Here is a 23751-nt window from a genome sequence, read left to right as displayed (position 1 = left end):
TTGTGGTGGAGCGGGAAGAGGGAGGCAGCTGGAGATGGGGAGGGAAGGAAGGGAGGGGCAAGTGACCTCTCCCTGGGGCCAGCTCCCCCGCTGACCCCAGTAGGCACCCCCATACTCCGCGACCCGCCAGGGAAGGGGGGCCCAGGCCCATCCAGACCGGGCCGAGTGCAGCAGCGCCGCCCGGCCCCACAGAGCCCGGGACAGTCCACCCAACCCCACCACAGAGAAAACTGCACCCACCCCACCATCCACTCATCTTCCAGACTACATAAGACAATAAACACCCAGGCTGAGATCTTCCTCCACCTCTCCTGTATCTCCCCCTCCTGCAGAGAGAGTTCCTGAAGAGAGGAAAGCTCCTGCAAGATGTGACAATCTCCCCCACCAGTTGAAGAGCCCCCCAGGTGGCTCGACGCACCGGCGGCACCCTGCTCCAGGGCTGGGCCCCCATGCACCCACCCGCCCACAACCCCGGCAACACACCAACCAGGACCCAAGCCCCCGAGGCCCGGTCCGGGTCCCAGCCCAGAGACGGAGCGCCCCCAGAACCTCACGCCCATCCCGGACCCACCCAGGGGCAGCCAGGCTACCAGGTCAGTAACCCACGTCCGTCAGCACAGACCCTCCCCTAGCCCCGCTGCGCGCAGCCGCGAGGAAACAGTCACCGGAGAGCCAACAGAGCCCCTAACCGGACATGACCGCTACCCCGGGTTGAGCCCCCCAAGGAAGATGCCTCCGGGGAACCCCCCGACGCCCTAAGCCTGTCCCTACCCCCACACCAATCACAACAGTGAAGGCGGGACCAAACTATGACCCCCCACCCCCACTAGGTGATGGAGCTGATCAAAGGAGCCCAGAGCAATTGATCTGATGTGGTGGCAGAGGCTGTATCAAGACTAATGTAATCTAATAGATAATTTCTATATTGGTTAGAATTAAGATTATTTTTATTTTTCCAGTTCATGAGGACTGTTTTCTTGGCTATGCATAGGGCAGTGAAAACCATATGGGCGATATTCTTTTCTGAAGTGACATTATCTAAGCTGCCCAACAAACACACTAAGGGGGAAGTTGGAATGTTACATTTCAGACACTTCGATAAGTCTTCACATATCTCGCGCCAAAACTTCTGAACTGGTGGACAGGACCAAAGAGCGTGGATATAATTGTCCGGTGAATTGGTTTGGCAGTGTGAGCAGTTGTTGGTAGACGTAAAGCCCATCTTGAACATCCGATGACCTGTATAGTGCACTCTATGTAATATTTTGTATTGAATTAATTGAAGACTGGGATTTCTAATTAGATGAAAGGTTTTTAAGCAAATCTGAGACCAGAAGTTTAGGTCTAAGTTAACTGATAAATCCGCTTCCCATTTTGCAATAGGAAGTGATATTGATTCATCTGTTTTAGAAAGCATTCTGTATATTTTGGATAGTAATTTGGGGGGTTTAAGAGTAAGAAATTGAACCACACTTGGTGGTGTTTGTAGTTCAACTTGACCCGGTTTAAATTTCTTTTTTACTATGGATTTAATTTGTTGATATTCTAAAAATCTTTTCTTGTTGATCCCATATTGTGTAACTAGTCCGTCAAATGAAATAAATGCTGTTCCTTCTAGTATATGTTCTAAATATTTGATTCCTTTATCACTCCAATCTGAAAAGTTTATCATATTATTGTTTTGTAATATGTCAGGGTTGTTCCAGATAGGTGTACGTTTGCATGGGATTAATGAAGACGCCGTCAATTTTAGAAACTCCCACCATGCTGTCAGAGAAGAGCTGATGTTGATGCTTTTAAAGCATTCATGTCGTTGGATGTTTGAGCTGATAAATGGTAGGTCTGAGATCTCTAGATTATTGCAGAGTGCTTGTTCTACATCTAGCCAAGGTTCATCTAAGAGGGTGTGTTTTAGCCATCCTGAGATAAACTGAAGCCTGTTGGCTAAGAAGTAGTGCTGAAAGTTAGGCAGTTCTAGTCCTCCTTTATCCTTGGTCTTTTGTAGTGTTTTTAAGCTTATACGTGGGGGTTTATTTTTCCAAAGGAATTTGGACATACATGAATCTAGAGATCTGAACCAATCTTGTGGCGGTTTAGTTGGGATCATTGAGAATAAATAATTTATTTTTGGTAAGACCATCATTTTTATAGCGGCAACCCTTCCCATGAGTGATATGGGTAGACATTTCCATCTAGCCAGATCATCTTCTACCTTCTTTAAAAGTGGGATATGGTTTAATTTAGTTAGATCTGCAAGCTTGGGAGAAACATTAATACCTAAATATTTTATATTTCCCGATTGCAGTGGTGTAGAAGAGGAATTATGGAAGGAGCAATTAGTCGGTAGGACTGTAGATTTTGACCAGTTAATTGAGTAATCTGATATTCTTGCAAAAGAGTTTATCAATTCAATCACCCCAGAGATATTGGTTTGTGAATTTTGGAGAAAGAGTAACACATCATCCGCATAAAGGCTGATTTTATGTTCCACGTTCTTGCATTTTATGCCCTTAATTACTGAATTCTGTCTAATTGCTGCTGCTAGTGGTTCAATAAAAATTGCAAATAGTGAAGGGGAGAGTGGGCATCCCTGCCTGGTGCCCCTCAAGAGACAGAAGCTGGAGGATGTCTGGTCATTTGTTCTAACACAAGCTGTTGGGGAATTATATAATATTTTTAACCAGTTTATGAAAGAGGATCCAAAACCAAATTTGTGTAAAGTTGCAAATAGAAATTTCCAGTTAACTCTGTCAAATGCTTTTTCTGCGTCTAAAGAGAATATTGTAGTTTCTAGGTTTTTACTGTTTGAGTAGTCTATCAAATTAAGTAATCTACGTGTATTTGTTGATGAGTGCCTACCTTTTATGAAACCAGTTTGGTCAGGATGAATTAAGAGGGGGGTTATTTTCTCCAGTCTCTTTGAGAGAGCTTTGCAGATTATTTTAAGGTCTACATTTATAAGGGATATTGGACGATAGCTTGAGGGATATACAGGGTCTTTGCCTGGTTTTAGCAGGAGATTAATGTTTGCAGAATTCATATTTGATGGAAGTCTGCCCTTTTCTTTAATTTCCAACAACGTTCTGTAGAAAACTGGTGCTAGAATCGACCAGAATTCTTTGTAGAATTCTGCAGGAAAGCCATCTGGACCTGGAGCCTTATTATTGTGCATACTTATCAGGGCTTCCTGGAGTTCACCTGGTGTCAGTGGTGAATCCAGTGCCATTGCTTGAGTGTCCAATAATTTTGTAAGAGTTATGTTGTCCAAAAACTGATCAATTTCTTTTTTAGATGGATTTATTTGTGGTGAATACAACGTTTTATAGAAATCCCTGAAAATGTTGTTTATTTGTATCGGTTCATATAATGTGTTCCCAGATTAATCTTAAACAGCACATATAGTTGTTTTTTCTTTATTTATTTTTAGCTGGTTTGCTAGAAATTGACCGGATTTATTACCATGTTCATAATTTTGTAGGCGTAGTCTTTGTACTAAGAATTTTGTTTTTTTATCAATTATCTCATTTAATTCTAGTTTTGTTTTGCGTATTTTGTTCAATGTTTCCTGATCTTGGTGGGACGCGTAGGCTTCTTCTAGTGATTTGATGTTTTTTTCTAATTCCTGAATATTTTTGTTTTCTTTTTTCTTTTTATGTGATGAGAAAGAAATTATTTTACCTCTCATCACAGCTTTCCCTGCTTCCCATAGAACAGAAGCTGATGTTTCAGGAGTGTCATTATAGTCCAAATATGAAGTCCACTCTTTTTTAAAATATTTAATAAAGTCTTCATCTTTAAGTAGTGATATATTAAATCTCCAGTTTTTTCTTGGCGTAGTATTATTCTTGTGCATTAGTGTTAAAGATACAGGACCATGATCGCTGACAGCTATAGGGTGAATCTCAGTGTCTGAAATGTCGTTCAGCAGTGAGCTGCTGACCAAAAAATAATCCAGACGAGAGTAGGAGTGATGGACATGTGAGAAAAAAGTATATTCCTTACTGGTGGGGTGAAGGGAGCACCATGCATCGCAAAGACCAAAGTCGCTCATATACTGTTTGATTATATTTGTGGACTGCCAATTACGCTGAGTTCCCGCTGTATTGAGCCTATCCATGTCTTCATTTAGTCCAAGGTTGAGGTCACCTCCAAGAACAAGTGTGCCATCTAAGTGTTCAGAGAGTGCACTGAAAAAACCGTGAAAGAATGAGGGATCATCAACATTTGGACCATATACACTTGCAATACATAGCTTTTTATCACGTATAGATAGTTTAATGATTAAGAATCTGCCCTCTGGATCTATAACTGTATCGAGTACTGTGAAATTAATATTTTTATGTATTAAAATTGCTGCTCCCCTTTGTCTAGAATTATAACAAGCTGAGAACACATTAGGAAACTCAGGTGTTTTAAGTTCATTCGAACCTCTAAGAGGTCTGTGGGTCTCTTGTAATAGGACAACATCTGCCTGTAGTTTTTTGAGTTGGTTAAATATTTTTAACCTCTTTTCTCTGGAGCCAGCTCCATTTATATTCCATGTAATGAACCTCAGTGTACCCATAGATGTTTGTGTATAACTAGGGATGTATGCTGTGTGCGTCGCTTAGACAGGTGGAGAGAATACGTCACTTGTTCATAAATAAAGAGAAGGAGAGAGAGAAAAAAATGTGTGGCGAGATGCTCCCTGAGTCTGACTTTGTGTATGCATAGTTACTAATATGAGTAGGCTTGGCTTAAGTGTGTGTGTATCTTATATGACTGTGTGCGCTGTCTGACTGATGTAAATGTGCTGCCGTTGAGCGCATGGTGCGTATGTGTCGAAATAAAGGATGTTTGTGGATGAGTGTCGAAGCAGGTGATCGAGGCAGTGAAAGGAATAAAGAAAGAAACCAAGGACAGGGGTGAGCAGCATAAAACCAAGAGGGGGAAAAGAGAGGAGGAAAAAAAAAAAAAAAAACGAGAAGAAAAAAAAAACAGAAACAAAACGTAAACATTCCAATTAAATCACTGACGGAGAGTGACGGTGTTAATTCTGCTATGAAATCACACTTTAAGATGCGATTTGATACTGGTAAGTTAAACAGATGTTAATGCAAGTTAGTGTGAGTGGATAGGGAAATGGTGTAGCTGATTCTTATCTGGTGTGAGGTTAATACAGCCACGGAGTGATGTTGGGGTCCCGGTGGAGCTGTCCGTCCACGTACAGCCGGTCCACAGCGATGACAGCGCGGGAGCCCTTCTGGATGAAGCCGCATCGGATTGGGAAGAGGACCCTGCGTCGTTCCAAGATCTCTTTGGGGAACTGGTCGTTCACGCTGAAGTCCGTTCCTTTTAATTCCCTGCCGCGGCTTTTCACATGTTGCTTTTGTTTGAAGTGGCCGAATTTGGCCACGATAGGACGTGGTCTCCCGGCCGTAGCCGGAATGGGGCCGAGGCGATGTACCCGATCGAAGACGATGTTTTTCACAGTGTCCTCCGGCAGCTTCAGGTGGGTTTTGATGAAGCTTTTTACCGTGGTCTCCGCGTCCTCTCCAGCGGCTTCTGGAATACCAGAAAATACCAGATTATCACGCATGCTACGAGCTTGTAGATCGATAACTGTTTCTTTTATTTTTTTATTTTCTCTATTGAGCTGGGTAACATTATCTGTGAGACATTTCACCGACTCCCTTAGCGTGGCATTTTCAGCAGCAAGCGTTTCCACCTGCTGCTGGCTGTACTCCAGGGATTCTCGCAAGCATTTAAATTCTCGGTGAAGAATCTCCACCAAGGACAGCCTTGCGTCGAAACTGGACAATCGCTTGTCGATTGACTCCAATATGTCGGCAATATCTTTGCCGGCTGGCGATGTTGAGCCGGGGGAATCTGCCGGGCGTTGTCTTTTCGACGACGGCGTCTCAGCTTTGGCCGGGGAAGCTGCACACGGGGTCTTCTTCATCACGAGATCCTGAAAGCACTGATCGATGTAATCTTGGAGAGTCTCTAAACTCTCCTCGTTGTTCTCCAGGGTGTTGGAGATTATTTAGACAAATAGTGTTAGTTATAAGACAATTGATAAGTGTATTTGGTAATGCTGAAGCTTAAATGAATTTGTTCAAATCTAAACTACCATTTGCTTAAATTTTCCGCCAAAATCTCCGGCGTCTGACGTCAGTTACAACATGAGTCGCTTACCTTGTCCGTCACTTACTCACCTGCTGCCCGTCTAAATGCAATCATTGCATTTGTGGGCAGCAGCTCTAATCTCAAGGTGAGACATATGTCTCACCTCCAAGAAGCTCAGTCACAAACCCGTAGTAGACAATTCAGGAAAGTCATTATAGATCTACACAGTAACTGTCAACTATAGAGCTTTTTGAAGAAACAGTAAAAATAAGTTAAAAATAGTTTTATTTACCTGTTCAGGTCCATCGCAGGGATGATAGTTCGAGTCCAGTGTCGGGAATCATTTCTGCGTACTACAGTGCGTGGAGTGATGGTATTTTATCACTTTTCTGCAGAAGGGAACATAGGGAAGGGAAGAAGGCCATTGCAGAGGACGCTCTGAATGTAAAGGGAAGTTGGATCCAGTAAGTAGCTGAGCCAACTTAGCGGGCTAAAGAGGCAGCTGTGGGCAGGCACTACACTTCAGCCAGATGAGAAGCTCTGGGCAGTTGTAACTGTATGGTAAGAACTGTAGGTAAAAGTATGTTGTAAGATGGCAGAGAAGGTTGAATGGTTGTGTGGGAAAGGGATCACTCAGCATCAACCAGCTGAAAAGTAGAAGAGCAGTTGGAGAGAAAGGAAAAGACAAGTAATGCAGTTTTCGGACATCAAGAGCTGACAGCAGGTCAAGAGAAAACAGCAGTATCCTGAGCAGTGAGAGGTCCAGCACCAGCAGTATGTGCAAACGGCATCAGCATGGAGAAAACCCCATCATCAGGACTGGATGGATGGAGATGCATTTCCAACAAGCGGCAACTTCACTGTGCATGAATGGACCTTGGGAAGACTGTCTGAGTTTCATAATTGCCATATTTGGAGTGAAATGGCAATGGAAAAGACAGCTGGATTACACAGGACAAAGCTGAAGAGAACTGACTGCAACTGGACTAGTCCAAAGTGGGGAGGAGAGAAAACCACAGTGGAAGGAGGAGGGGGAGGACACATGGAAGAACGCTGTTTAGTGTGGGAGATCAAATTGGGTTAGGGAACCTGGGGAGGAAAACCGACTGCTTTGGGGTGGAGAATCGAAAACATGTCGGAGCACCACAAAGAGGAGGGGTATGTAATATCCCACCTGAACGTTCTTTCGCATACAGGGACGAGAGGAGCAAGCGAATCAGCGCTCAGGGCACAGAGACTAAACAGGCAGAGCGTTCTCACTCCCGAGGCGTAACATGTTGACGTTTTGTCACGTCCCGCGGCGTTCCTGAGGAACGCGAAAGGAGACCTTCGGCGTTCTTATGGTACGCGGCGGGTTATTGCTGGAATCCAGTGCAATGACGCTCCCGCGGTAGTAGACGTTCCAGCCCTGTATTTCAGCCCTAAACCTAACCTTATCCCTAGCCCTGACCATAACCTTATTCCTGACCTTATCTAGGGGTGGCAAGGGGATAATATCACTCATCTGGAAGAAATTCCAACAATTTCAAAATATCACATTTGTTAAAAAAAAAAATCTCAAAAGCATTTCATCTTTTGGATTACACGGCAAAAACCGTAGCGTTGAATCAACACAGAGTCGATTTTAACATTTTTTTCAGGGTTTACGCAGCTCCACACTCTACAGCGGGGGTGCCCAATCCCGGTCCTCGAGAGCTACCGTCCTGCAGCTTTTAGATGCATCCTTGTTCCCACACACCCGAATCAAATGAATGGCTTGTTATCAGGCCTTTGCCAAACACGATGGCATGCTGAAGAGGTAATCAAACCATTTGATTCAGCTGTGTTGGAGTAGGGATGCATCTAAAAGCTGCAGGATAGTAGCTCTCGAGGACTGGGATTGGGCAGCCCTGCTCTACAGTGTCACGATTCGGTGTTGTCAGTGTTTTGTTTTAGGCGTGACTGTTATGCGTTTCCTGCTTTACTTTGAAAGTCTGTCTTATCTCAGTGCGTTCAGTTTACGCTTCCTTGTCTCGTCAGTTCTGATTTGCCCCAGCTGTGTTTCCCTCCTGTTGTCCATTCCCTGATTGCTCCCTCTATGTATTTAAGCCCTGTGTTTCAGTTTGTCATGTCGCGATTCCCCCCCCGTTGTAAATAGTTTGGTGTTTTGATGTAAATAAATGTCTTATTTTGGCTTTGATGTAAATAGTTGTCGATAGTTTCGTTTTGGGATTTTTGTGGAGAACCGTAGTAGGTTTTTTTAAATTTTTTTTCCCCCTATTTTAATTTTTTTCTGTGTTGCACGCTGGTTGCCTAGGCCGGGGTGTAACACAGAGTTGAATTAACATTTTCAAAATAGTTAATTATTTAACACTTTATCAGAGTTCCTTCTTTAACTCTTAAAACTGGGTTAAATTAACACTGAGCAAATTTTTATTAACACCATGTCTGAGTTAATTTTTAACTCTTAAAACCGGGTTAAATTAACACTGAGCAAATTATTATTAACACCATGTCTGAGTCAATTTTAACTCACCAAACTGGGTTAAATTAACACTACACAGATTGCAAAATAACACTACTTTAACTCTTTAATCTTTTATTAAGGTAGTTTGTAAAAGGGTTTTAACATGTTTTCAAATGATTTATGCCTGCATTCCTCTTTTGAGCTGAACTCGAAGTACTCTCATACTGAAGTTATTTTCCACTCGCTTTACTGACCCATCCGTTAACCAGCTGCACAGGAAACAGACAGCCACAAACTTCTCTGTTTCCATACACTATATTTTCTTTGAGGAAGTAAAACATGCTGACCTGCTGACACACCAGCAGCGCCCTGAATAACAGGAAATGTGATGTAACCTATTTCTCCCTTTAAATAAAGCGCACAACTGCACCTCGTGTGTGGGTCACTTCCGTGTCCTCACCCGTGCTGCACGTTAATATTGAATTCTCGTGTGACAGTGTCTTTATTCTCTTATTTTGTGTTGAATAATGTTAACCCTTACCCTTAACATTTAATTGGTCCTTCGAGTCGGATAACATACAGATATATATATTTATATCGTACAGTTTTCCACTGCCTGGTGACATCGGATCCTGACGTCGTGATACGCCTGCGCTGAAAAAGCTGTGCACAGTAAGGAAAAACCCAGGAGCGTGAATTCGGTCCCTGGTCAGCGTCTTACACAGGTCACGGCAGTGGGATTCGATGAAACCGGATAACAACGCTGCGCCACAATAAGGTGAATATAGTACACTGCACAAATCGCCCGTTAAAACGTTGTGAGGACCGTAAGAGAGTTAAAACTAAGTGACACTTGAGTGGGTAGTCACGTTCAGACAGTTTTGAGTCAAGACTAAGTGACGCTCAAGTGAATAGTTACGTTCAGGCAGTTTTTGTTAAAACTAAGTGACGTTCGAATGAGCAGTTACGTTTAGAGGGTTTTGAAGGAATCTTATTCCTGTCATGTGTTGACTGTAAGGGAATAAAAGAGTTTGATTATAAAGATAACAAACTAAGATAAATACGGTCCCACACCAAATAATACGCGCGACGAATGTTGTAGTGGAGTAAGTTTATTTTACGGTCCAGTACGAGACTGAACTACTCCACCTGTTGTTTTCCTGTTACATTCATGAACTGACTGAATTGAGGGACGGTTGTGCTTCATCTGCGAGAAAACATGTCCAGCTCGCAAGTCTGACAGGGCCCTGGTACAGCCACTTCCGGTCATCTCCACCCCCTTCCGTAGGATAGCTATGGACATTGTGGGTCCTCTGGTAAAAAGTAGTCGGGGTCATCAGTACATTTTGGTGGTGTGTGATTATGCGACTCATTTCCCAGAAGCTTTCCCCCTGCGTGCGCTCATGGCACCCAATGTTCTGCGTGCACTGGTACAGCTGTTCTCCCGGGTGGGGATACCAGATGAGATTTTGACCGACCAAGGGACTAACTTTACCTCTAGGTTGATGCAGCTCTTCCACAATCAGCTAGGCATCTCTGCCATCAGGACGTCACCTTACCATCCACAGACAGATGGGTTGGTGGAGAGGTTCAACCAAACTTTGAAGAGGATGTTGCAGAAGTTTGTGTCAGACACTGGGAAAGACTGGGACCAGTGGCTACCCTTCCTGCTGTTTGCGTACAGAGAAGTTCCCCAGGCTTCCACTGGTTTCTCACCATTCGAGCTACTCTATGGTTGGGATGTGCAGGGGCCGTTGGATCTCCTCTGGAAGGGTTGGGAGTCTCCTGCTTCTGCTTCAAATGAGAAAGGAGTGGTGCAATTTGTGCTGGAAATGAGAGATCGGTTGGGGAGATACCATGAAGAGGCCGAGGTCAACCTGCGAGACGCTCAACGAAGCCAGAAGACCTGGTATGACCAACAGGCCCGGCAACGTGAATTTCAACCTGGTCAAAAGGTGTTGTTACTTCTCCCCTCAGCCGACAGTAAACTGCTGGCGAAATGGCAAGGGCCATACACAATTCGTCGCAGAATGGGGCCAGTGACCTATGAGATTCATCATCCTGAAAAGAGAAAACAGAAGCAGACTTACCATGTGAATCTCCTGAAAGAATGGGAAGAGCGTCCCCACCAGGCCCCTGCGAAAGCTCTGATGGCAAGAGAAGGGCCAAGAGAAGGGAAGACAGAACCCGAGCAGGGAGCCGATCCAATGTCTCCGGTGCTGACTCATCTTACCCCACAGCAGGCGGCTGAGCTACTCCAAATCCTTCGGGAGACTCCATCTCTGTGTTCAGTTAACCCCGGCAGGACCACCCTTGTCGAACATGTGATACGCCTAAAGGAGGGACATCCCATCCGCCAACGGCCATACCGGATTCCACAACACTTAGTGGATAAACTGCGACAGGAGGTGGAGAAGATGCTGGAGCTTGGGGTGATAGAGCCATCCTGCTCAGAGTGGTGTAGCCCGGTGGTCATCATCTTCAAGAAGGATGGCTCCCTACGCATCTGCATTGATTTCCGGAAGCTAAATTCCATTTCAGAGTTTGATGCCTACCCCATGCCTCGAATCGAGGACTTGCTGGAGAAGATCGGAGCGGCCAGGTACATCACCACCTTGGATCTGTGTAAAGGTTACTGGCAAGTGCCACTGGAGGAGTCTTCTCGACCGTACACCGCCTTCAGGACCCCTGCCGGCCTGTTCCAGTTCACAGTGATGCCATTTGGCCTACATGGGGCACCGGCCACCTTTCAAAGGCTGATGGACAAATTACTACAGGGGTGTGACCCCTATAGTGCCGCCTACCTGGATGATGTAGTGATCTTCAGCAACACCTGGGAGGAGCATCTGCAGCACCTGTCCGAAGTCCTGGGAAGAAGTCCTCAACCCCTCTAAATGTGAGTGGGCACGGCAGGAGACCCGCTACCTTGGCTACCAAGTGGGCAGAGGTGAGGTGCGCCCGCAGTTGGATAAAGTGGAAGCTATCCAGAACTGCCCTCGGCCTCGCACCAAAAAGGAAGTCCGGTCTTTCCTGGGGCTGGTACCGAAGATTTGTGCCCCAGTTTGCAACTATTGCGGCCCCTCTTACTGCGTTGACCAGCAAAGACCAACGGAATCCTGTCATATGGACAGCGGAATGTGAACAAGCCTTCAAAATGCTGAAAACCTGCCTGTGTACGACCCCAGTTCTCAGGAGCCCAGACTTCCGGAAGAGATTTCTGGTCCAGGTGGATGCCTCCAAAAGCGGCCTGGGAGCAGTCCTGGCCCAAGGGGAGATGAGCATCCGGACCTATACCTAAGCCGCAAGCTGCTGCCACGGGAGACCAACTACTCAACGGTGGAGAAGGAGGCCTTGGCTATTAAGTGGGCACTGGAGAAACTCAGGTATTATTTACTTGGAAGAGAGTTTGAGCTGGAAACTGATCATCGAGCGCTCACCTGGATCCATTCCATGAAGGACCATAACAGCCGACTGACACGCTGGTACCTTTCACTGCAGCCTTTCAGATTCATCATCCGTCACAGACCAGGCAAGCTCAATGTAGTGGCAGATTATCTCTCCAGGTTGCCGCACAACGCCAACCTCCGGGTGGAAGGGGATGATGTGACGGATTTACACCATCCCGAGCCGCAGACAGCTGATCTGGGCGCATACACGCACCACCACCATTAGTTTCTACAATTACCGTGGCGGCGCGGCTTTTCGTCGACCCGGCAGATAAACAAAAAGGGTGAGAGGTATATTTTGAGCAGCGCAGAGGGTGGCCAACATATGTTCCCACTTACCTTCAATAAAGCCGGTCGTGGAGACTCGCTGTGATCGCCGATTATACGGGGGGTTATGCAAGCCGATGGTATGGTGTTCCGGGGTTTAAATCCGGGGTTCGCACACGCTTGAAGGGTCACGTGAACTGCATTATTCTTTTGGTTTTTTGTTTGGTGTTATTGTGAAACACTGTAGGCTGCCTGGAAGTGGCCATAAATGTCTGTATATACATATATGTATTGTAGGACTACAGCAGGAAATAAGCTGAGGGGGAAAGACGGTTTGATAAAAGAAATAATAAAGAGATGACTATTACGCCTAGTGGGAGGGGCTATGGGGTATAAGAGAAGGCGGTCAGGGCCCACCTGTTGTCTTTTTTCCAGTGAGCTGTTACAGAGAGGGTAACATGCAGACTGTGTTTTGTATATAGATGTTTGTTTGTGCTGACTTAAGTCAGTTCTATTTTCTTTGTAAATAACTTTTTGTGCACCTGGGAGGCCGGCAAAATAAATAAATTATCCACACTGAATGCTTTCCGACTACGCCTGCATTTGTTTGGGAGAAGTTTAGGAGAGGACCCCGCGACACTGTCCAAGACTGATTTGGGCCTCGACAGAATCCTGATTCTTCTGATTAGGAAATTAAACACTGGTTTCTGTCATTCTGATTCTGATTATGGAATGGCTCTCAGTGCAAGTCAATGTAACTTATGGAAATTTATAAAAATTCTTTGAGGTTAGGAGGTTGAGAGGGCTGTGGATCAGAGTAGGATGTCAGGCAGGTGAATTCTGATAATGAAATTACATCCTAGTAGTCAAATGACTTTCAAAGGAAATTAAGGCAATCCTGTGAAAATAGTTTCTTTCATTTGAAAAAGCCAATATTAATGACCTAATGGAACAGTTTATATCTTATACAGCTTAAATAGTTTGGAAATGCTCTTCTAAACCCTCAATCATAGAAAGGCTTTTAAGTTAGGCTCAAGAGAAGCGTAGAGTGTTTCTTTTTCTATCTTCTTTTTTCAATTGCTATGTGTATATACACCTCTTTGCATTTTGAATATTAGTCATTATTAATTTCTGGCTGTCTTTCACAGTGAGGCTTCATCCTGTCTTGCAGTTGGTCACGGTAGATGGCAGACCCTTCCTGGGCATGGTACTGCTGGAGGTTTCTCCTGTTAAAAGGGAGGTTTTCCTTGCAGCTGTCATCAAACCCTTTGCTCATACTCAGTTTTCTTTGTATTATTGTAAGGGTCTTTACCTTAAATTATTAGGCAGCTCAAAGGAAATGTTTGTGTCACTTGGCATTATATACACAAAACTGAATTGAGTTTACCTCTGACTTTGTGTAATCAATCACCTGTCATGGTCCTGGTTCATCTGACCCAGCATTTTGTGTCTGTTATTATTAATGCTATATATTCTGGTTGTGGTTTTCTAGTTCTTTGGTTTTGGGTTATGATTTTTCTCAGTTTAGTGTTAAGTCATCCCTATCTGTGTGTCCCTTCTGCATGTCATGTCTCTTAGTTCTGTCAGTGTATATTACCTGTTTTATTGTGAAGGTCTGTGTCTTATGTCAGTGCATTCAGTTCTCCTCGTCTCGTCATGTCAATTAGGTTCAGCCGTGTCTCCCTCATGTTCCTCGTGGCACTGTCTGTGTTGTCTCCCCGAGTCTTCTTGTGTTTCTGCCATACGTTTTAAGTTTTCAGGTTTTCAGTTTTATTAATTTTCTCAGTATGTTATCCTTAGTTTCTGTTTATGCCCTCTCCACCTCTGTTTGCACCTAACCTGAATAAAACTCCCTTGTATCTAAGCCGTGCCTGCATTTTGGGTCCTCTATAACAACTCCACACCTCTGTCGCCGCAGCTGTGGAAGTACGGACCAGCTGGACGTGGAGATGCCTGGCCCGTCGGAGCCACCTCCGAGAAGAAAGCAGAGCCGCGCTGCCAGCACGTCTCTCCACAGCAGGGTTTTGGGACTTCAGAGCAGCAAGATGTGGTGAGTGAAAGAGATACTTTTTTCTGTTTTTTCAGAAATTCGGACTGTTTATTCTGGGGCTGTTTTTCGTATGCCTAATGGTAATAACGGTGGCTCCCTGATTTTTACCTATGATCACAGAGACTCCCTTTTCTGAAACCATACCTGAGACTGTCAGCTCTGGCTTTAAAGATTTAAGGGACTGCTGTCCACCTGCATCTGCTCACTCTGAACAGTGAGCTGATTTCACTAAAACCTTTTTTCGTTGAGCCTGGTCATTTGTCAATGTGTGATCCTACTCAGCTCCTACTTCAGCCTCCATCATCTCCCCAGTGTGCAGCCCTGCTGTCTGTATTTTCATCGGTTCAGTCTCCAGTGTTGCCGTCGGTTCAGTCTTCAGCTCACTCACCTGCTGCTCAGCTGTCTGCAGTTCAGTCGCCAGCTTGGGCTCGTGTTCCAGTGCCAGCCCAGTCTCCTGCTCTTAGCACTTTAGCGCAGCCTGCAGGTCAGTTACCTACTCTGTTGTCTGTGGTTCAGCTACATCCCCAGTGTGCAGTTCAATCATTAAAGCAGCTTATGGTTCAATCATTAGTTTAGGTATTAACTCAACAGTCAGTACAGTCATCAGTTCAGTCATCCACTCAACCATCAATTCAGCTAGCTATACAGCCAGGGGTCCCCACACCTACTGGCCCTGCATCTGCTCCTGCTGGTGACTCAGGTGAGCTAATCCAGCACTCCGTGGCTCCCAGGAGAGCCTGGCAAGCACTTCCTTCTGTCTACTGGTACAAAAGGTCTTCTGGCTCCACTGAAGGGTCTGAGGGGCCCATTCAGCCATCTTCTGTTCCCGCTGGATGGTCCAAAGGGCCCGTTTAGCCATCTTCTGTACCTGCTAGAGGGTCTGAGGGGCCCATTTAGCCATCTGCCTCTGCTGAATGATCTGAGGGGCCTGTTCAACTGTCTCCTGTTCCCGCTGGATGGTCCAAAGGGCCCATTCAGCCATCTTCTGTACCTGTTAGAGGGTCCCAGGGGCCCGTTCAGCCATCTGCCTCTGCTGGAGGGTCCTATGTTCAGCTATCTTCTGCCTCTTCTGGGGGACCTGAGGAGATGCTCCATACATCTTCAGTCCCTGCTGAAGGATCTGAGGAACTGCTTCAGCACCTTGTGTCCGCTGATAACTCTGGTGAGTCCTTTCAGCCACCATCTGCAGGTCCCATGCTGTCGCCTGCAGCACCGCCACCGGCTCAAACGTGTGTGACGGCCACATCGCCTGTTGTTGTTACTCCATGTAAGATCCAAGATGGCGCCGCGTATGGATGCCCTGGTGCTTCGGTGCGTTACTTCTGTCTTGTTTTTGTGCATAACTTCTGTGTGTGGGCACTCCTCTGGATATTCTTACACCAGAGAAGAGCTTCTTAACCACAGGACTACAACACCTGTGGATTTACTTCCAATATTTGTCGCATCTGCGGCAGATTTACTGCAGACTCTGATCAGGAAAGTGAGACGCCGAAAGAGAGGTAAGCGAGCCGGCGCACTTGTGCGTCTGAGGAGACGTGGACTGCGAACTGCTCTTCCTGGGATCTTCCTTTCCAATGTACGCTCACTCAGGAATAAGTTAGACGAACTGGCCCTGATGAGAAGCATGAACAGAGACTTTGCCTCTTCCTGTGTCTTATGTTTTACGGAGACGTGGCTTTGTGAGGACATCCCGGACTGCGCGCTAAAGCTGGAGAGCTTTCATCTGCTGCGCACGGACCGGCAGGCCTCTCTCTCTGGTAAGACCAAAGGTGGAGGTGTCTGCTTCTACATTAATAGTGGCTGGTGCACAGACGTAACAGTGATTGCTCAGCACTGCTCTTCCTCTCTGGAATACCTTTTTATTCACTGCAAACCGTTTTATTCTCCACGGGAGTTTGCTTCATTCATCCTGGCCGCTGTTTACATCCCGCCAGATGTGGATGCGCAGGCATCTCAGTGCGCACTCACGGAGCAGATACTGCACATGGAGCGGACATTCCCGGACTCTCTCATCATTGCTCTTGGGGACTTTAACAAAGCCAATCTGAGCCATGAGCTTCCCAAATACAAGCAGTATATTAAATGCCCGACCAGAGAGGAGAGGACATTAGACCACTGTTACAGCACGATCAGCGGGGCCTATCGTGCGGTGCCCCGCGCTTCACTCGGACTTTCTGACTACATTATGATCCACCTGATCCCCGCGTACAGACAGAGGCTGAAGCTCTCCAAACCTGTCGTGAGGACCAAAAAACTGTGGAGCAACGAGGCTGTGGAGGAGCTTCGCACGTGTTTGGAGTATACAGACTGGGACACAATGAAGGCTGCTTCTAACAGCTTGGACGAGTTTACGGACACTGTCACCTCCTATATCCACTTCTGTGAGGACAGCATTGTGCCATCACGCACCAGGGTGAGTTATAACAATGACAAACCCTGGTTTACTCCTAAACTCAAAAAGCTGTGGCTGGAAAAGAGAAAGGCGTTCAGAAGCGGAGACAGGGACTGCTACAGAGAGGCCAAGTACAGGTTCACTAAAGAAGTGGACTAAACACCAGCACTCTGAGAAGATGCAGCAGCAGATCTCAGAGAATGACTCGGCCTCTGTGTGGAAAGGTTTTAGGAATATCACCAACTACAAGCCTAAAACCCCCCACTCCACTGATGACTTGCTCTTGGCCAACACCCTCAACGACTTTTACTGCCGTTTTGACGAGCCATCAGGCAGCCTTCACACCTCCAACGGCCCCAACAATAGAGACACTTTGGACACTAATTCCCCCACCTCTCCCCCCTCCACAGAGCCATCACCACCTTCAAACACTTCACCTACAACACCCCCCTCCTCACCCCACACAAAAGAGGATTTCACACCACCTCCTCCCACCACAACTCTTCATATTCATGAAGCAGATGTGAGGAAGCAGTTTATGAGTCTGAATGCTCGAAAAGCTCCCGGCCCAGACGGTGTGTCTCCTGCCACCCTCAGACACTGTGCAAACGAGCTGGCCCCAGTGTTTTCTGGCATTTTCAACTCCTCACTGCAGGCATGTCATGTGCCTGCCTGCTTCAAGTCCTCTACCATGATCCCTGTCCCCAAGAAACCTAGTATCACTGGACTAAATGACTACAGACCCGTGGCTCTGACATCTGTGGTCATGAAGTCATTTGAGCGCCTGGTTCTCTCCTATCTCAAGACCCTCACGGCCCCCCTCCTGGATCCCCTGCAGTTTGCATACAGAGCCAACAGGTCTGTAGATGACGCAATCAACATGGCCCTACACTTTATCCTGCAGCATCTGGACTCCCCAGGAACCTACGCCAGGATCCTGTTTGTGGACTTCAGCTCTGCCTTCAACACCATCCTTCCAGACCATCTCCGAGGCAAGCTTTCCCAGATGAATGTGCCTGATCCCATCTGCCGGTGGATCACTGACTTCCTGACGGACAGGAAGCAGCATGTGAGGCTGGGAAAGAATGTCTCGGACTCCCGGACCATCAGCACCGGCTCCCCTCAGGGCTGTGTTCTTTCTCCTCTGCTCTTCTCCCTGTACACCAACTGCTGCACCTCCACCCACCAGTCTGTCAAGCTAATCAAGTTTGCAGATGACACCACCATTATTGGACTCATCTCGGACGGGGATGAGTCTGCCTACAGGAGGGAGGTTGAACGTCTGGTGTCCTGGTGCAGCCACAACAACCTGGTGCTGAATGCCCAGAAGACAGTGGAGATTATTGTGGACTTCAGGAAGCACACAGCTCCACTCCCCCCCATCATCCTGTCTGACACCCCCATCACCTCTGTGGACTCATTCCACTTCCTGGGTACCACCATCATCCAGGACCTGAAGTGGGAGCCCACCATCACCTCCGCCATTAAGAAAGCCCAGCAGAGGATGTACTTCCTGAGGCAGCTGAAGAAATTCAACCTGCCAACACGGACGATGATGCAATTCTACACTGCAATCATCGAGTCCATCCTCACCTCCTCCATCACCGTGTGGTACGCTGGAGCCACTATCAGAGACAAACAGACACTGCAGCGTGTTGTGCGCTCTGCTGAGAAGGTGATTGGCTGCAGACTCCCATCTCTGCAGGACCTGTACACCTCCAGGACACTGGGGCGTGCAGCTCGGATCACAGCTGACCCTTCTCACCCTGGACACAGTCTGTTTGACCTGCTCCCCTCAGGCAGGAGGCTCCGGTCCATTCGCACCAGAACCTCTCGCCATAAGAACAGTTTCTTCCCCTCTGCTGTTGGACACATGAACAATAACCGTATGACTGTTCCCACCACTAACACATGACCCTACGCTGTGTTCACTGCATCACCCCATGTTTGGCACTGATCACCACCTGCACTCATGTATATATCATGTATATATCTATCTACTTAGCACTTTTAATTCTTATTCTTATTTTTATATTTTTTTATAACAGTATGTTTGCACTGAAGCACCGCAGCAATTTCCTAATGTTGTAAACCTGCTCAACATTTGGCAATAAACCCCTTTCTGATTCTGATTCTGATTCCATTGTCTGGTCCTGCCTCATCTGAGCCACGTTCAGCACACTGTTACTGGCAGCTTTCCAGGCCATTGGCTGGACATCCCTGCTCCAAAGACAAATTCTCAATCCACTTGTCATCAGATTCCTTCAACACTATATGTGGTTACAAGTCTAGACTCTGTATTTTTCCATTTTTAGCTTTTTACTGTGAAATTTTCTTCTCATGTGCCTCACTTGCTGTACCAGCCTGCTTTTCCTTTATCATGGACACAAACCTGTTTCCCCTAGCATGCTGTTAAATAAATCTTTGAAACTTTGATGTTATCGCAGTATCTGCTTTCAGTCAATAGAATCACAATACTTTATTAATTCCTAGGAAAATTATGTACCTCAAAACAGCCCTGTAGTTCTGCTAAGACCTCTTCTGACCACCTCCTGATGCTTCTCAGGATGGTCCTCTCCTCACAATTGGCACAAAGCAGGGGATGAGGTCAATCAGATTGTGATCTGAGTGACCCAGTAGAGCAGGGCGATATGACCAAAAATATTTATAACGATATAACTGATGATATAATGACAATAGACAAAATACTTTATAACTCAACAACTTTATTAGAAAAAACATATATTGATGTTTTATATTTTAAAAATGTATGAAAACATGTATTTTCACTTAAACAAGCAACTGATGCCAAAAGGCATTTCCAGTGGAAATTGGCCGACATATCCTCAGCATTACCATGTATAATATCCACAATACTTAAAAAGAGGTTATACACACACAATATGGTAATATTATGTTGAAGCACAGTACGTATCACTCCGCGAGGCTACGTAATGCTTCGACAGTCCACCAAGCGGTGCGGGTTCGTAGCTTAGCAAAGTCGTACTGAACATTTGACAGATTTTTGAGCGCCGTGTACATAAATTCATTTCGAGGTCAGTAAACACAACCAGAATTCATACATAAGGCACACGGGATTATAAGGGGCTCTGTCAATTTTCAAAAAAATCAAAGGATTCATTCTAAGTGCGTCGTATTTTCCAAAAAACATGGTAATAACGACGGCCCGCTAGCATGACCACCAAAAATAGTGCTTTTTCGGTGTATCTGACGGACAAAAGCTAAACCAGTTCCACACCACTGAAGTTGCAGCATTTTTACAAACCAGTTCTGGTTCATCCGTTTCATTCAACGATCCGCTTTCTCATTCTCTGTCGCCGCCATGCTTTTTCCGTCATGTGCATATGAAAACAAAGGCACTGCGCATCCGTGTTTCACCCATATTCTATTTTATATTTCATTTTCTTATCGTTGCCCAACATTATACCGGTATTACCATGAATGGTATGATATGGCCCAGCCCTACCACCAGTGTGGAGAGAGAAGAGAAGCTGTATGCATCCTTGGCCTTAGCGTAGAGCAGATCTAAGACTCTCTCCCCCCTGGGACAGGCCGCATATTGTGTAAATGTTGGCAGTGTGTTGTCCAAGGTGACATGGTAAGGTATGTACAGACAGCAAGCCGAGGGGACATTAGAAAACCCACCCCAGCCTGCCGTTTCTTACAGAGGCAACTCTGGACTGAGACAGAGTCCAGGCCCTCTTCAGGAGACTGTTTCCAGAGCCCAAGCCCTGCGTTGAGGTGAGCCCAACTATATTTAGCCGATACCTCTCAACCTAACGCACTAAATGAGGCTCCTTCCCTGCCAGAGAGGTGACATTCCATGTCCCAATTGACAGTCTTGGGATCAGTCTGCCAGGGCTTCCGCTCTTGGCTGCCGCTTGGTACACGGTACACATGCACACGACTCCTATGACGCCTCCTGCGGGTTGTGGGCCTGCGAGAGGAGGGGCACATATCCTCTTTTCAGGCTATGCTCGGCCGGGCCCCATGGACTAACAGCCGGCCACCAGACGCTCACCTTTGGGCACCTTCCCGAGCCTGGCTCCAGGCCGGGACCCCAATAACCCTCTCCTGGGAAGGGGAAACTGTTCCCTCAGTGATATTCTAATAAGTTTCTTCTGAATTGCTCTTTGTCTGGTCCCTCACCCAGAACAAATTTGCTATGGGAGACCCTACTAGACATATTATGTATAACTAATACAACTAACTTAATTAACAAGATTTGCACAACTACCATTAGGATTTTTTTTTTTAAATTTGAAAGTATACCTTGTAAAAAAAAAGAAAATCTAACTTTGACTCTGTAGTATTGAATAAAGTGTTGTATGAATGTCCACATAAACAAAAGCTTATTATCTAAGTTGCTGTTATTAGTAATAGTGGTAGTAGTAATATATATAAATTAGGAACAGATAATTGAATAATTGAATAGGGCATTTTTTTTCTCCTTACTCACACAACCGATAAAGATTATTAATCATAAATATGAATCTGAATGACCCCTGTCAGCATTAAGTAGTCCAACAGCTAAATATAAGAGTAAAAATCTACAAAAAAAATGACATAAATCTTAATGTTACACAAACTGGACTTTGCTATCCCCCATTAACCCAGTGCAAGAATGAATACAAACGTTTTTAAAGTGAAATAAACTTTATTGAACTTCCTTTTAATGTGCATTTGTTTAATTGGATGTATTTGTTGAAGTGGAACAGGAGCAAGACCACTGCAGAGAATAAAGTGATCGCAGCAGCAGACGTAAGTGTATCCAACAGGTCAATGGATCCATTCTTTGCCCACACGAACACCTAAAGCGTTTATGAGGATAAGATGTACGTGTTAGTTGATGCATTCTTTTATTGTGGTAAGTATCTCTGTATAACAAATACAAACTGCTCTTGCCTGCAAAGTTCTCCTATAGGATTCTCATCTTGTAGGCTCAGACCAATGCGTGCTTCATTGTCAGCATTTTGAAAATGTATTTCCACTGCATGAAGCACAATGAATTTTTAAATAAAAACGTTGGAATATCATTTGGGACCACTGAATCTGAGGAAATCAAACATATGTAGAACCAACACTTGTACATACCTGACATTGTTCGTCCTTATTGTTCTGCTTGTGACAGAGACCAGTTCCAAAGATAAGCTGCATGCAGAGGAAATAATTATTACTATCTTGGAAGAAGTAGTGAATTTTATTCTATAAGTGGAAGCTCTAAAGATTTCAGTCAAAAAATTGGAAGAATTGTTGATTTGTATGTCTAAACTGGAAGCCCTACTGATTGGGATTAAAAAAATGAAACAAAAAACATAAGAATTAGTAATTATAATAAATAGAATGCTGACTGGACTCACCACTTAACAAATTATACTTCTCCAGACTTGTGTCCGCTCCTACCGGTTCTAAAGGGTTAATACTCACAAGCAATAACTCTTCAAGGCAGAAACGTTTTAAAGAGCAACAACATATCCTGCAGGCTAACAAGCGACCAGCTTCCTGTTTCCTCTACCCACAGGAACACAGAAAAACCCCAGCAAAAAAAAAGCAGGTGAGAAGTCCCATTATGACCAGCAGAGGGTGCTGAAGAGAAAGACCCTATGCATGCCATAACAGAGATTGACTTCTTGGAATTGAGATGAAGCTCTTGAAACCTGGGATTGTCCTTGGAATTGAGATAACCTTTATGGTATTAGAGATTGACTTCGTGGAATTGAGATGAAGCTCTTGAAACCTGGGATTGTGTTCTTGGAATTGAGATAACCTTTATGGTATTAGAGATTGACTTCGTGGAATTGAGATGAAGCTCTTGAAACCTGGGATTGTGTTCTTGGAATTGAGATAACCTTTATGGTATTAGAGATTGACTTCTTGGAATTGAGATGAAGCTCTTGAAACCTGGGATTGTCCTTGGAATTGAGATAACCTTTATGGTATTAGAGATTGACTTCGTGGAATTGAGATGAAGCTCTTGAAACCTGGGATTGTGTTCTTGGAATTGAGATAACCTTTATGGTATTAGAGATTGACTTCTTGGAATTGAGATGAAGCTCTTGAAACCTGGGACTGTGTTCTTGGAATTGAGATAACCTTTATGGTATTAGAGATTGACTTCTTGGTGTAGCCAGGTGGAAGTTCGATATTATGGGACATGCCACTGGATGGCGCTGTTTCCTTTGGGGTACCCCTGAGAGCGCAAGGGATCATGGGGATCTACAGAGACATTCACGGGAATGCTAGCTTGCATTGGTGTTATGTGGGTGTGCAATGCCTTTTTTCGCTGTGTGATCTGTTTTGAATGCAAAGTGTGCAACGGTTAAGGCACCAGGAGTGGCTGCAACCAACTTCGCCATTCATCTCAGAGGGATCTATATTCTGTTTTCTGCTGAATTAATGCACTGTATGTATTTGAGTTCACACTTGTATTATACTATCTCTGTGGGTAAGAGGGAAATGTACCTTGTTAACTGTTTAATCTTGGCTCTGTATCTTAGCAGGAGAAGCCACTACAGTTATTTTTGCACTGCTAAGTTTGTTTTATTTATGTATGGGTTTATATCAGACACAAAATGACACTAGATGTCCTTGAGATCCAGATGCTGATAAAGTTGGGGAAATAACCTGCAGTAGCAGTGGGTTACCAGTGCACAAAGCTGTCTGTAACAAGTCTGTAACAATTTTATTTCTTTATTTTTACAACCTTTTTATTTTATTCTGAGCGCTTACTTTATCATTCAGATTAAAAGAACCCCAAAGATAATCTGTGTTCTGGGCTGGTTAATTTAGCCAGGCTACATTGGAATTGAGATGAAGCTCTTGAAACCTGGGATTGCGTTCTTGGAATTGAGATAACCTTTATGGTATTAGAGATCGACTTCTTGGAATTGAGATGAAGCTCTTGAAACCTGGGATTGCGTTCTTGGAATTGAGATAACATATATGGTATTAGAGATTGACTTCTTGGAATTGAGATGAAGCTCTTGAAACCTGGGATTGCGTTCTTGGAATTGAGATAACC

At 45.1% G+C, this 23751-nt stretch overlaps 1 long non-coding RNA gene across 1 annotated transcript; it reads right to left on the bottom strand.

Annotated features, from left to right (window-relative positions):
- Positions 1-21355: 21355 nt before the first annotated feature.
- LOC309719842 lies at positions 21356-22217 on the bottom strand. The gene is made up of 4 exons (XR_014280335.1): positions 22091-22217; positions 21825-21881; positions 21636-21720; positions 21356-21541 (listed from the first exon to the last, which is right to left on the bottom strand). It is a non-coding gene; the product is annotated as an uncharacterized lncRNA (long non-coding RNA).
- Positions 22218-23751: the final 1534 nt, after the last annotated feature.

The sequence above is a fragment of the Aulonocara stuartgranti genome (genome assembly GCF_965226115.1).
Source record: "Aulonocara stuartgranti genome assembly, chromosome: 2".
In the NCBI taxonomy this organism is placed as follows: domain Eukaryota; kingdom Metazoa; phylum Chordata; class Actinopteri; order Cichliformes; family Cichlidae; genus Aulonocara; species Aulonocara stuartgranti.
This window is presented reverse-complemented; position numbering and strand designations above follow the sequence as displayed.